General features: G+C 46.5%; 1 long non-coding RNA gene across 1 annotated transcript; it reads left to right on the forward strand.

Annotated features, from left to right (window-relative positions):
• Positions 1 to 9,184: 9,184 nt before the first annotated feature.
• Positions 9,185 to 11,282, forward strand: LOC109292224. The gene is made up of 2 exons (XR_002096081.1): positions 9,185 to 11,035; positions 11,077 to 11,282. It is a non-coding gene; the product is annotated as an uncharacterized LOC109292224 (long non-coding RNA).
• The last annotated feature ends 158 nt before the right edge of the window (positions 11,283 to 11,440 follow it).

An 11,440-nucleotide genomic window follows, 5' to 3' on the forward strand; every position in this document is an offset into this window, starting at 1 on the left:
GTAAATATCCATCGAACAAAGGGCAGAAATTCTACTTTTGTCTTGAGAAGCAACCAGTAGGAAAGGACTTGAATTGATCAAGTAACGAAGCATGTTTTCACGGTTCTTGGGATGCTCTTTGGTATCGCTGTGGGATGAATGCATCTGTCAGTTTATCTCCAGCTTGTACTGCAGGAGCATCTCGGTGGTTACTGAACAGAAATGACCGGGATCGCACACCTTGCTGGGTCATCTGACCCCAGCAGTCTTTCCTGCCCAAGCGCAGGGGGCTGGACCTGATGATCTTGTGAGGTCCCTTCTGACCCCTAACATCTATGAATCTCTGAAGGAAGTGACAGAGACCAACCCCGGGTGGGTGAACTTCGCAATTCTCAGCTCTCCTTTCCTGTGTTATAGGAAGTTTTGGTTGTGGAATATGTTTCCTTTATACAGAAACTCACCTTCGTGTAGCGTTCTGCTGAGGGTGGGAAAGCTTTTCCAAAGAGGGAGACCTCATGGGGTAAGTTGGTCAGATTGCATCAGTCCAGTCCCCTATGGAAATGCAACTGGGCTGTCCTGGCAGTATATGAGATCCTGGATCCACCTGCAGCAGCGTTTCTTCCCCATCAGAAAGGTGTTGCCCACAACGTCATGCTTGGCCCGCAGTCTCCCTTGCTCCTTGGATTGGTTGAAATGCATAGCAGTTTTGGAAGTGAAATCAAGTGCAAGTAGGACCATCCTGTGTGCCTTGCCCCTCCTTGGCAATACTTTTTTAAACCAAACTTTTGCACATGAATTGCATATAGAATGACGTATCCATATTGCCAATATAGCAATGCTCATCACACAGGGAATTTTCTCCTCTTTTTCCTGATGTCTGGTGCAAAGCGCATTTATTCCAGGGTGTGTTAGCAAAATCTCTGCATTGCGCAGAATGCTTATTTCCCAAGCTCAGTCCCAATAGAAAACCTCTCCTAATGTAAATGAGAAATTAAACCTAATCAGGCAGGCTAAACCCACTTAGGAAGACAGGAAATGTTCAGCAGTAATGAAGTTTATTTGTGTGTCAAAGCCTAAGGGCCACGTAGATCCAGTTCCCCAGCGGTAGCTTGTGTATTGGAAATAAAATGCATTGACAACTGTTTCCTAATAAAGGTTTAAATATGAAGTAATAATCTCTCTCCTGCTGGGATGTTCTCTGAATGCTCCTTCCCCTTGGTGTCGTTCCACTTTATAAACACAAGCACAATTGGTGGTGGTGGTGGTGGGGGGGTTATCTGCATTGCTCAATCAGTGTACATAAGTCGTGCTAATGATGATAGTCTTGCTGCATGGAAGTTCAGGCTGGTGTTTCCATCTAGGTGAGCAGCTGTATCCAAAGTGTTAATAAGGGCCATAAACATTTATATAGACCTGGCATGTTGCTCAGGGGGGTCTCCCTCTGCTCATCCTCCATGGTGATGAATTCACAGTTCAGCTTCCCAAAACCTCCAAGGAAATAAAGCATTTCTATTTTACAGATGCAGAAATGAAGGCAGGGTGTGGTTAAGTGACTTGCTGTGGGCGGCATAGGAAGTCAGTAGCAGGGGCAAAAATGTCGGTATGAGAGTGTGCATAGCCTTTATGAAGGAGTCATTGGTACACAGTATCTTTATGATACCTCTGATCTGACACCTGACATGTCTGACTTTGGGCGCCATTCACCTTGAGGTGTAAGGGATGACTAGTTCAGCTCCTATTACTCCTGGACGCGTGGCTGCTAGATATGAATGTCCTTTTGGCATCTAGGAGTTGCTGTCACAGATCGCCATGCAGTGGTGCTTGGCAGCAGAAAGGGACAGGCCAGCAGGTGCATACTGCCAGACAGCGACGACAAGGGCCAAGGCTGAACAGATAGCGTAAGTGCGTGTTTCCTGGAATAGCAAGTCCTACACGGACTTGCACGCTCGGTCCATAGCGATAATCTCCTGGATCCCAACTGTGACCAGCAGATCATCCTTCCACGCCACTCCATTTCTGTTGGGTTTCTGGCGTTGGCCTGATCCCAGGGGTAGAAAATCTCTCTGCTTAATTGCAACTTCATGCTGTGCTGTCTCCCGCTCCAGCCTCCCCATCTTATTTTAGCTGATGTTTTCTATTTGCAGATCTTATGCTTTATTCCCCTTTCACAGATAGGGAAATCCAGAGATAAGGAGACGGTCTTGTCTGAGCCTGCAGAGCTAGTCAATGGCACAGCTGCAAAAAGAAAGAGGCCTTTTGATTCCCATGCGAGGGGGCTCTTTACTGGATCGCACTGCTATTGTACTGGGTGAAATCCACTGTTCGGCTGCACTCGGTGACCTGACCCCGTCTTATCTCCCCTCTTAAGTTCCATATTATTACTTCATTCCTCTACCCTTTGGCTCAACACTGCTGTCTGGGTGGCACGTTTTGAAGGTCACCTTTTGTATATTAGGATCTTGCCAGGGGAGGACAAGTGCTGTGCTGGGGGTAATCACAAATACTTTGGTGACTGAACGGCTAAAACTGGGAACAACAGGGGCACTGTTGTGGGTATTGTGCAGTGTGTGGCAACCACAGGTGAAGAGCCTGGGAGTGAAAAGGTGGGGAGGGCACAGCGTGGAGAGCATTGAATGAAAACCCAGCAAGCTGTGGTTTGGCAAGCTTCCCGCTCATCAGGATTTGAGCTGGAAGTTCAAGTTGCAGCATTCAGCGACTTGGGCCTGCTCTCTGCCTGCGTGGGCAGAAAGTGGCGCTTGTCAATTAAAGCAGATGTGTTGGCTAAAGATGAATCTTCCTAACTCCTGCGCAAACTTGTTGCTTTAAAATATTATTTTACTGGGGTGCTGATTGATGCTCTTCTTGATGTGCACCCAGAGAAGAGACTGGATGTCCTCAACATTTAATTTCAAATGGGATGTGTCCCTACTAAGGGGTTCTGACAACGAATATTTTCTCAGGCGTGCGGAGACTGATACTGCTGCGCATGGGTGTTAGCCTCTCATCTCCTCCTGTGTAGTGAACAAGTATCACTTGTTCCTGCTGCAGGGAGAATCGATTTGAAACGGGAGGCACTGGTCCTTGGTGACTGGGTTGTTTTTTGACGTACCACTGCTGACTTCACATTGAATTCCCACTGAATCTGTCACCGCCTGGCCTCTGCGAATGATGCATCTTAGCTGTTTGCGTGTCATTTCAGCACAAGCCATTCGCTATAGTGGATGCTTCAAAATGCAGACGTGCCTTGAGAGAAGCACACGCACAGCAGAGAAGGACCAAGATAGTGAAGCTGGCTTCTTTTAAATAGATGGTCTGGTTGGTGGGTTATAATTAAATCCTCAGCTGCCACTGGCTGCTCTGTGTTTCTTTTCATTTTGTAGGTAGCAGATTGCTAGAAGTAGCCGTGACCTGATGGAAAGTCTGACAGCTAGGAAGTCACTGCTGAGCCTCTTAGCAAAAATAACCTCTCTTTCTTGTTCCCTGGAGGTAAGGAGAACATGCCTGACAATTCAGCCAGTGTTAGTCTGGGGCACGCCGGCTGCTCCTTGGGGAAGGCACTTCCTAAATTGGGAGGAGTCGCCCCGAGCTGGCAGAGGAGAGCCAAGTTCTGAGAAATGCTTTGAACAGGGAAAGCGTGTGAAAGAAATGGGTGTGTTCAGTCTGGGAGGCCACAGCCCAAGAGTCCTTCAATGGAAAGACGAACCCAAAATGGATCACGCTCAATGGTGACTAAGCAGCGTGAAGGAAATGATTGTTCAGAGATTGAACAAGAGGGGGCCGAATTCACCAGGGATGAAGGAGGATGAGTCATGCGGACTCACTTTAGGCTCCTTGGGATTTACCGTTCGCTTGCACCCTGATTTTGGATTATTCCTTCTCCAGAACAGTTAACTTGCTCAGCACAGATGCTGATGTGGACGTGGTTTATTAGCATCAAGGTGCTTATATTAGTCTAGATTCTTTGCAAGCGTTCATGGGGAGAAGCTGTCCTGGTACAACTGCATTCACCAAAACTGAGTGTAAAAAGCCGCCAAGTTAGGGCGACTTACAGAGTTCAAGCTGATGCAAGTGAAATGCTGAGGAGGTGGGGGTTAGAGCAGGGTGTCAAACTCCAGTGAGCTGGCAGACTTTGGGGCTTTATGTGGTCCAGATGACCAACCTCTGGCAGGGCTGGCCCACAATTTTTGGGGGCCACCTGCTCCGAAAACATTGGAGGTGGGGGGTGGGGTGGCTAGCAGCCGAAGAAGCCGGTGGCAGTGGAGTCGGGGGTGGCAGTGAGCAGCCGGACGTGAAGCGGCAGGGGTGGGGGCTGGTGAGCAGCTGGATGCAGGGAGCCCCCTTAGCTGTGGCCCCCCTGCGGCTGCAGGTTTTGCAGTATAGGATGGGCCGGCTCTGACTTCCGGATCCAGTTTGCAGTGGTTGCCAGCACCCTGTGTCAGCATAGCCACTATACAGGGGTTAATTGTGTCCTGCCTGCTTCCCCATCACTAATTTGCACACCAAAGAGCACTTGGGCACCAGAAATCCAGTGGCATGGGAGAGAGGATCAGCATCGGTCCCCTGGGTGCCGTCCACGTTGGCATGGAAACTCTGGGAGCTGCAGCAAGAAGCCTTATGGGCTGGATCCAGAAGTGAGTTGTCTGGCCAGCGACAAGACTCACAGGTCAGCTCCACCCCTGCCTTACAACACTGGCTGTTTTAATGCTCACCATCAGATCTTATTCTTCTGCACGTGCTGCATCGACTTCTACCTGTACCTTTCCAAAGCCTTGCTAAAAACCCAATGTGTACCAGTAGTGCAGCTGCCCTATTGTGACCTGCTACTATAGGCAAGGTTTATAGGTGTATCGGTCTGTACGGTTTTAAACTGGGGTAAATTGAACCAGAGTTAGTAGTATTGGACTACTGTAAACGGCGTCTACGCTAAGGGTACAGGTACACCCCAGACAATGCCTTAGACTCTGCATCTACGCTAGTGACTGTGTAACGTACACATTGGTAACTGAGAGTGAATTTAATCGGCATCACGCACATTTGGGTCAAGGAGACTTAAGTTACATGCACAGACTTGAGACTCCACTCTAAACTGGGTCCATGATTTCATATGCCCTATTAAACTATACTTATGGTATGATTGTTGTATGAAGTGCATCTCCAGGCCACTATTTGGAGCTAGTGTATAAGCCAAGGGGAACGCAAGGTATTTTTTCAAGCTGTGGGTGCTGCCATGGCATGAAATACACTGAAAGGTTTTGAAGTGAGCAGTTTTGTTTTGCAGATGTCTCTGAAGTACAGACCATGAGTAAAGCTGCAAAAGCAGTTCTACAGCTTGCTGCTCTGTTTGTTTTGGGGTGGTGTACTTTCCATGACACCTTGGCTCACTGCTTGCCAATAATAATTATGACTCTAAAGAGACAGCCAAGGAATGCTTTCTGCAACTTCCACCTCAGTGAGCTCAGTTGTGAAGCACTTCATCAGAGGCGCAGACAGAAGTGTCGATTTTTGCCCGATCTGGCCCTGAAAGCACTCTGCAGCCAGGACCTAATACTAGTGCATGGCTGCAGGGCGCTTTAAAGGGGCTGAATCCCGCAACAAGCTGAACCCTCGGTACATGAGAGTTCAGATGAAGGTGCTCCAAGGTCTGTCTGCATGTACTGGGACTGGATTGATGCAGCGCAGTCCTGCTCCTGGTGCTGTTTGCAGAATAGGAAGGAGGGAAGGGAACAGCGGGAGTTCATTCAGGGGGTTGCCCTAGGTGCGGGGCTCCAATCCACCCACACCTCCACTCCAGCGCAGACCAGGGAAACCCCAGAACAGACCTCCCTAACCTGCCTTCTCCCTTCTCATCCTGAGACAGTGCTGGGAAAGGAGGGGAGCTAGGGGAAGAGGCTGCAGAGATGCAGCCTCCCCCCTTGCATCAGCTCCAAATTGGAGATGGATCCCCCACTCTCCTGACCCAACAGCTAACGTCTGTTGGGTCGGGAGGATTGGTCTCATTGGTGGCACTGTCTGTGAAGCGCCATGAGTTAACTCAGGGAGCTGCACTTCTTTCTGTCTATGCCTCTAGTTGCACTGTAAGCTCGGACCGGGCAGTTTGTGCCTCCAGCAATGAGAGAGAACCAGCCTGGTGTGCTGGGTCTAAAATCTCTCTTACGTGCCAGGCTCAGTCCCCCCAGCTCATGGTTCTGGGAAACTCTCATTGTATGGAAAGACGTTTGGCTTGCTACCTGAGCAACATGACTTATCTGGCCTCTACCATTACCAGTGATAACGACTGTAGGTGTTTTCACTGCGTAGGCTGTTGAAGATTATCTCTTTCGTTTCACGTGGTTCGAGTGAAGCTGGAAAACATCTCGGGCAGCTATCTGCAGATTTGTGCAGCACTCTTGAAAACGCTTTCTGGTCCCTCATCTCAGAGTGAGTTGTGTACAGGCAAGCCCTGCTTAGTACATATTTTTTTTCAAATTACTGGGGCTCCATAGACAGCTCAGTGCAGGACCAAACTAGAGAGGATAAAACTAATTGTAGAGCAGCCTCCTGCCTGCCTCTCTCTCAGAATTTGACATTTGGCTGCATATTTGTTTCTGTAGCCTACAGCTCTTAACAACATAACTTGTCAATCACCAGGAAAACACAGGGAATAAAACATTTTGAGGAATTCTGATGAAGCCTGAGTGCAATCAGACAGACAGCATGTATGAGACATTGAGTCACACGTTTTGAGATGCTGCATTTTGCCTGCAGAGTAGGTTTGTGGTCTCTATGTTTAAAAGGCTTTGTTGAATAGACTAAACTCGCAATACGAAGGCAAACCCTATTGCTTGAGACATTAATCTGCATGGATTAATTATGGAACAGCCTTTGGCTGGCCTTTTAGGAGCCGAATTTTTCCCAGCTCTGGGCACATTCGTATTTTTATCAAATTATTGATATACGTTAAATCCAGCTCTTGCTGAAGTCATAGGCATAACTCTGAGAGTAAGATGCTGCCTTTACAACCTGCTGCTACTGTGCACTTTATGGGACGATAAGAGCTTCAACATGAAATGCAAATAAAGCCTTTGTTCCTCTGATTTTTACTACGTGAGGGTATAGAGAGCATGTTGGAGTAAAGATTAGGAAGGAGGTACTTCAAAGCTGGATCACACTGCTATAAACAAAATGCCATTTACAGGATCTGGAAGGTCAAGATCAGGAGGGGGCAAAATATGGCCCACGGGCTGCATTCAGCCCACCTGGCTTGCGGCAGGTCCCTTGACCCTGCCCAGCCCAGGCTTGAAGGGGGCAGGTCAAGCCATGGCACATGTGACCAGTCCCACCACCCCCAAGTGCACAGCAGGGTGGGGACAGCGTGGTGACCAGACTTGGCTTCCCAGCAGTCCCCACAGCGGTGGTTCACTCTGCCTGGCTGCCACTACCAGCATCTCCACCACTGCTGCCAGACCCTGCCCTGCTGCCTGGGCACCCTGGTCCATCTGCTGGGGATGCTGGGCAGCAACCAGTTTTGGAGACCCTGCCTGCCTACTCTGTCCAGTGCCCCTAAACAGCGGGCATGGGGTCAGCTCCTCCCCACCCCCAGCCCACAACAGCTCACCAAAACTCCTTAGTGGCCCTCCAGCCCAAAAGCGTTGTCCACCCCTGGTCAAGACTGCATCAGTGGATACAGGGCCAGGTTCTTAGCTGCTATAAACGAATGCATATCCATGGGCCTTTGGGAGGAGTAAGCCATCAGCTGAGGTGCCACCTCACTGGTTGGTTTTTTAAGTATTTCTGTTGCAGGAAAAATAGCTGGTCACACAGGCAGAGCATCCTTCTGTTTTCTCTCTCCATAATCGAGTTAAGCAAAGGTTGCCAAGCCTCTCAGAAGGTCCAGTAGATCTACTTGAATGTCCAGGGGACTGTAACCTCTATCATGACTGTGAACTCTTCCATTTTTCCAGTTGCTTGACTACTGATTTTGTAGGAAGCAGGTAAGATCCTTTAAGTTCTCTCTCTTTTGGGGAAGTGTGGACAGGGTATGGTAAAAACACAATGCAGGCTAGTAAGGGATTGTTTTTTCTTCTCCCTGACATACACTTTGCATATTTCAGGCTATGAGGATATTGTCACATCACCTGCAGGCAGAAAACAATCAGGTTTGAAGTACCCACACAGAGGTGAGCTGCAGCCAGAGCCACCTCACTAGCCCCATGACATGAAGTAGTATGCAAGGAAAGTGAGAATATGGCAAGGGGCATGCCCACGCTGACCTCCGAGCCTGGAAGCCATTCCACATTCAAATGAAAAGTTCTGATTTCAAGTAGTTTAGGGCAAAAATAAACCATATGGAGAGGAGAAATTTATTCAGACAGGTCCTACAGTACCAGAACAATGTGAAAAATAAAGCCCATGCTAGTACGTTGTCAGTAACTGGATCCCTAAGAAATTGGCTCAGCCGTTATGTGCAGTTCACTTTGAGATGCAGCCATGAAACACTTTATTCTTCCTTCCTGCAGTATCAAATACAAGAAACCCACAAAACCCCAAAAGCCATGAATGCCCCCAACCTGGCAAAAACAAACCACAGAACTGAACAAAGTTGTTAATCTATTGGGGCAGATTTCATCAACAGGAAGAGAAATGTGGCAAGTGGATTTCTAGTTGGTGTGTAGACCGAGCCCAGCACTCCTACAATATCAGTACAGCCCCCACCCTGGGCTGTGGACACGCTGGGACCAGGATGAAGATGCTTATCTTCATACAGACATTTCAGTATGGCCAGAGGAATAAGCAGTTCTGATGGACATATACCATATTACACACACACACACACACACACGTTGTAGCAGTAGGGTTTTAGAGTAAGGCATGTTTCAAAGTGATTATACCAGTGCCAAGTGTGTGTTTAGACACTGATATAGTAAGTAAGCATCAGACCCTTTGTTAACACTAAGGCACTCTGAGCATGGCCTGCTATTTCACTAGGCAATTGCATCACAAAAGCATGAAGTACCATATTTTCTCACTTACAATATGTCCCCACAAATAAGATATACACCTTGTTTTGAAAGGCAGAATAAAGAAAAAGACGACCTTTCCTTGAAAATACTGCTATTAGCAGTAACTGAGCAGCAACTTCTGCAGCTGCCAGGGGAGGCAGGACAGAGAGAGCATCCAGTTAGCAGCACCCAAGGAGCCCCGCATGCAACACTGCCCCACATGCAAAAGTGTTACTTTTGCTTCCTTTCTCCCCCCCCCCGCAAAAATTATTACCTTATTTCCTTGCTAATGATGCACACCCAACTTCCAGCAGCTACATTTTTGAAAAAGGTATGTGAGAAAATATGGTAATTAAAAAACAGAAATGCAGTTGCTCTCAACAGTGCTGTAAACTTGCAGCTGTCATAGCTTTCATGGGAGCTACTGCGGTTACTACTCAGGCCCATCAGACACCACAGATTGAAGTGCCTGAGACGATCACTAAGGATACAGACAAACAAGTCAAGGAGTAGGAAGGGAGTGGGAAATTTCAACACTACAAACTGGAACAAGCAAGTTCTTCTAGGTCTGGAGACATTAATATTAGTTGACAACTTCCCTCTTTAGGAAGAGAGAGAGGGAGAGAGTTGGCTGTGTGAGTCTGAAGTCATGCAGCAGGTAGTCTGTAAAGTCCAAGTCTACCCTAATTAAATCAGAGATGCATAGCATAAGCTTTCATGAGCCCCAGCTTGCTTCTTCAGATGCTGTGATCAGATCAGGCTCACAAAAGCTTATGTTATACCTCTCTGATGTATTTAATCCATAACATACAAATGTACTCTGCCTTCCAAAATTCATGTTGGAAGAAAGAAAGCTAGCTTGGGCTAACTACCCCTCTCTGCTCACTCATGGCATCGCACTCGGCCTCTTCATGAAGGTGTGTACCTGAGTGAAGTGGGGGGAAAAGGACATTACTTCTGCTGGTTTAATAACAAAGGGGCTGGGCTATACCTAAGGGCTGCTGTTTAAGTTTCTTTATAACACAAAGGCAAAGATACAAACATCTCTTAGGATGGCTGTGCTACATTTCTGCCAGACAGGATTGTTGGTTTTGGGGTGGATCTGCAAGCACCAGAGACCAGGCATCAGACCGAGAAGAGTTAATTCATGTTTTCAAAAGGATCTGACAGCTGACCATAGCTAATTAGAGGGATAAAGGGAAAAGGAAGAAATTCCACTTTCCATCAACTCTGTCATTGGATTTTATCCTAGTTAATTTAATTAGATTTGTGCAAGATAAAATTTCCACTTTAAAACAAAAATCACAACATTTACACACACCGTTGCATGATATACAATATACAGCTAACATTTATATACAGGTTATTTATTAGCAGCTATACTCTAAATTCACATAGTCCATGGCTTTACTTGCTACAGTTTCAGGCACAGTGGAAGGTTTTTCCAAGTGGGACAGCTGGGAGGTGGGTGAACCACAATAAATACTTTGTGCTGGATCCTCAGTTTGGCGCGTCTAAATGCAAATCTACCAACTGAAGATTCAACAGAAAATAAAAAATGGGGCATATAATTCAGCTAATACTCAAAAACTATACAACTTTTGTATTAAACACCAAATTCATCCTTCAATGGTGTGTAAAGGTACTGAAATCAAGTCCATCCCAAGTTACTTTTTCTCTAAACCATCTCAGTTGTAAACTAAAATAAAAAAAAAAAAAATCCCAAACCACCACATGATCAATGTTTGCTACTGTTGAGATAATGGATCACATGTGACTATAGGTCCACAGGAGTCTGCATTTGTATTTAATATTCCTTTAATCAAACTGAGAAGTTCAATGTACAGAAAGGTGTGAACACTCGTGTTTATTTTACTTAGAGGAAAATAAGTGTTCGAACAGTGAAGGTGAGTTATGACACATTAGCAATACGGTACTTTTACTTCGCCGAATTCAGAAGAGCCCTTAAGCGTGCAGTTCAAAAGCCGCAAGCACGCGCATAAGTTCTCCTGACGTGGGACCCGGGCTCAGCTCTAGCAGAGACTGTAAATACGTGTTTAACGTTCAACATGCAGGTAGTCGCACCGACTTCAGTTGGATGACTCACATATTTAAACAGGGCACACATACTTGGGGACTTTGCTAGCCTGAGGAATGGTCACATTTTTTATTTTAAATTACTGAACACTTGCATACAGCATATCTGTTACATCCAAGGATGTGATCATTTATCCTTTTTGAGTGAAAATATAAAGTCTGAAAAGAATCCCTCAGTTAAATAAGAAAAGCAGCCTGAGTCCATAGGCAATGCAATCATTTAAAAAACAACCAACCAAACAAACAAAGTAGGCAGATTAAATATTTTTTTAAAATTACTTTAACTTATGAGGCAGGCTGACAATTATGAAAAAAAGATTTTCCTTCACAATAGCTTCATTTATGAAAATCTACACGGTGCATTTTAAGCAACACTTTCTATCACA

The sequence above is a fragment of the Gavialis gangeticus genome, unplaced genomic scaffold (assembly GCF_001723915.1).
Source record: "Gavialis gangeticus isolate Ggan-Ray unplaced genomic scaffold, GavGan_comp1, whole genome shotgun sequence".
NCBI lineage: Eukaryota > Metazoa > Chordata > Crocodylia > Gavialidae > Gavialis > Gavialis gangeticus.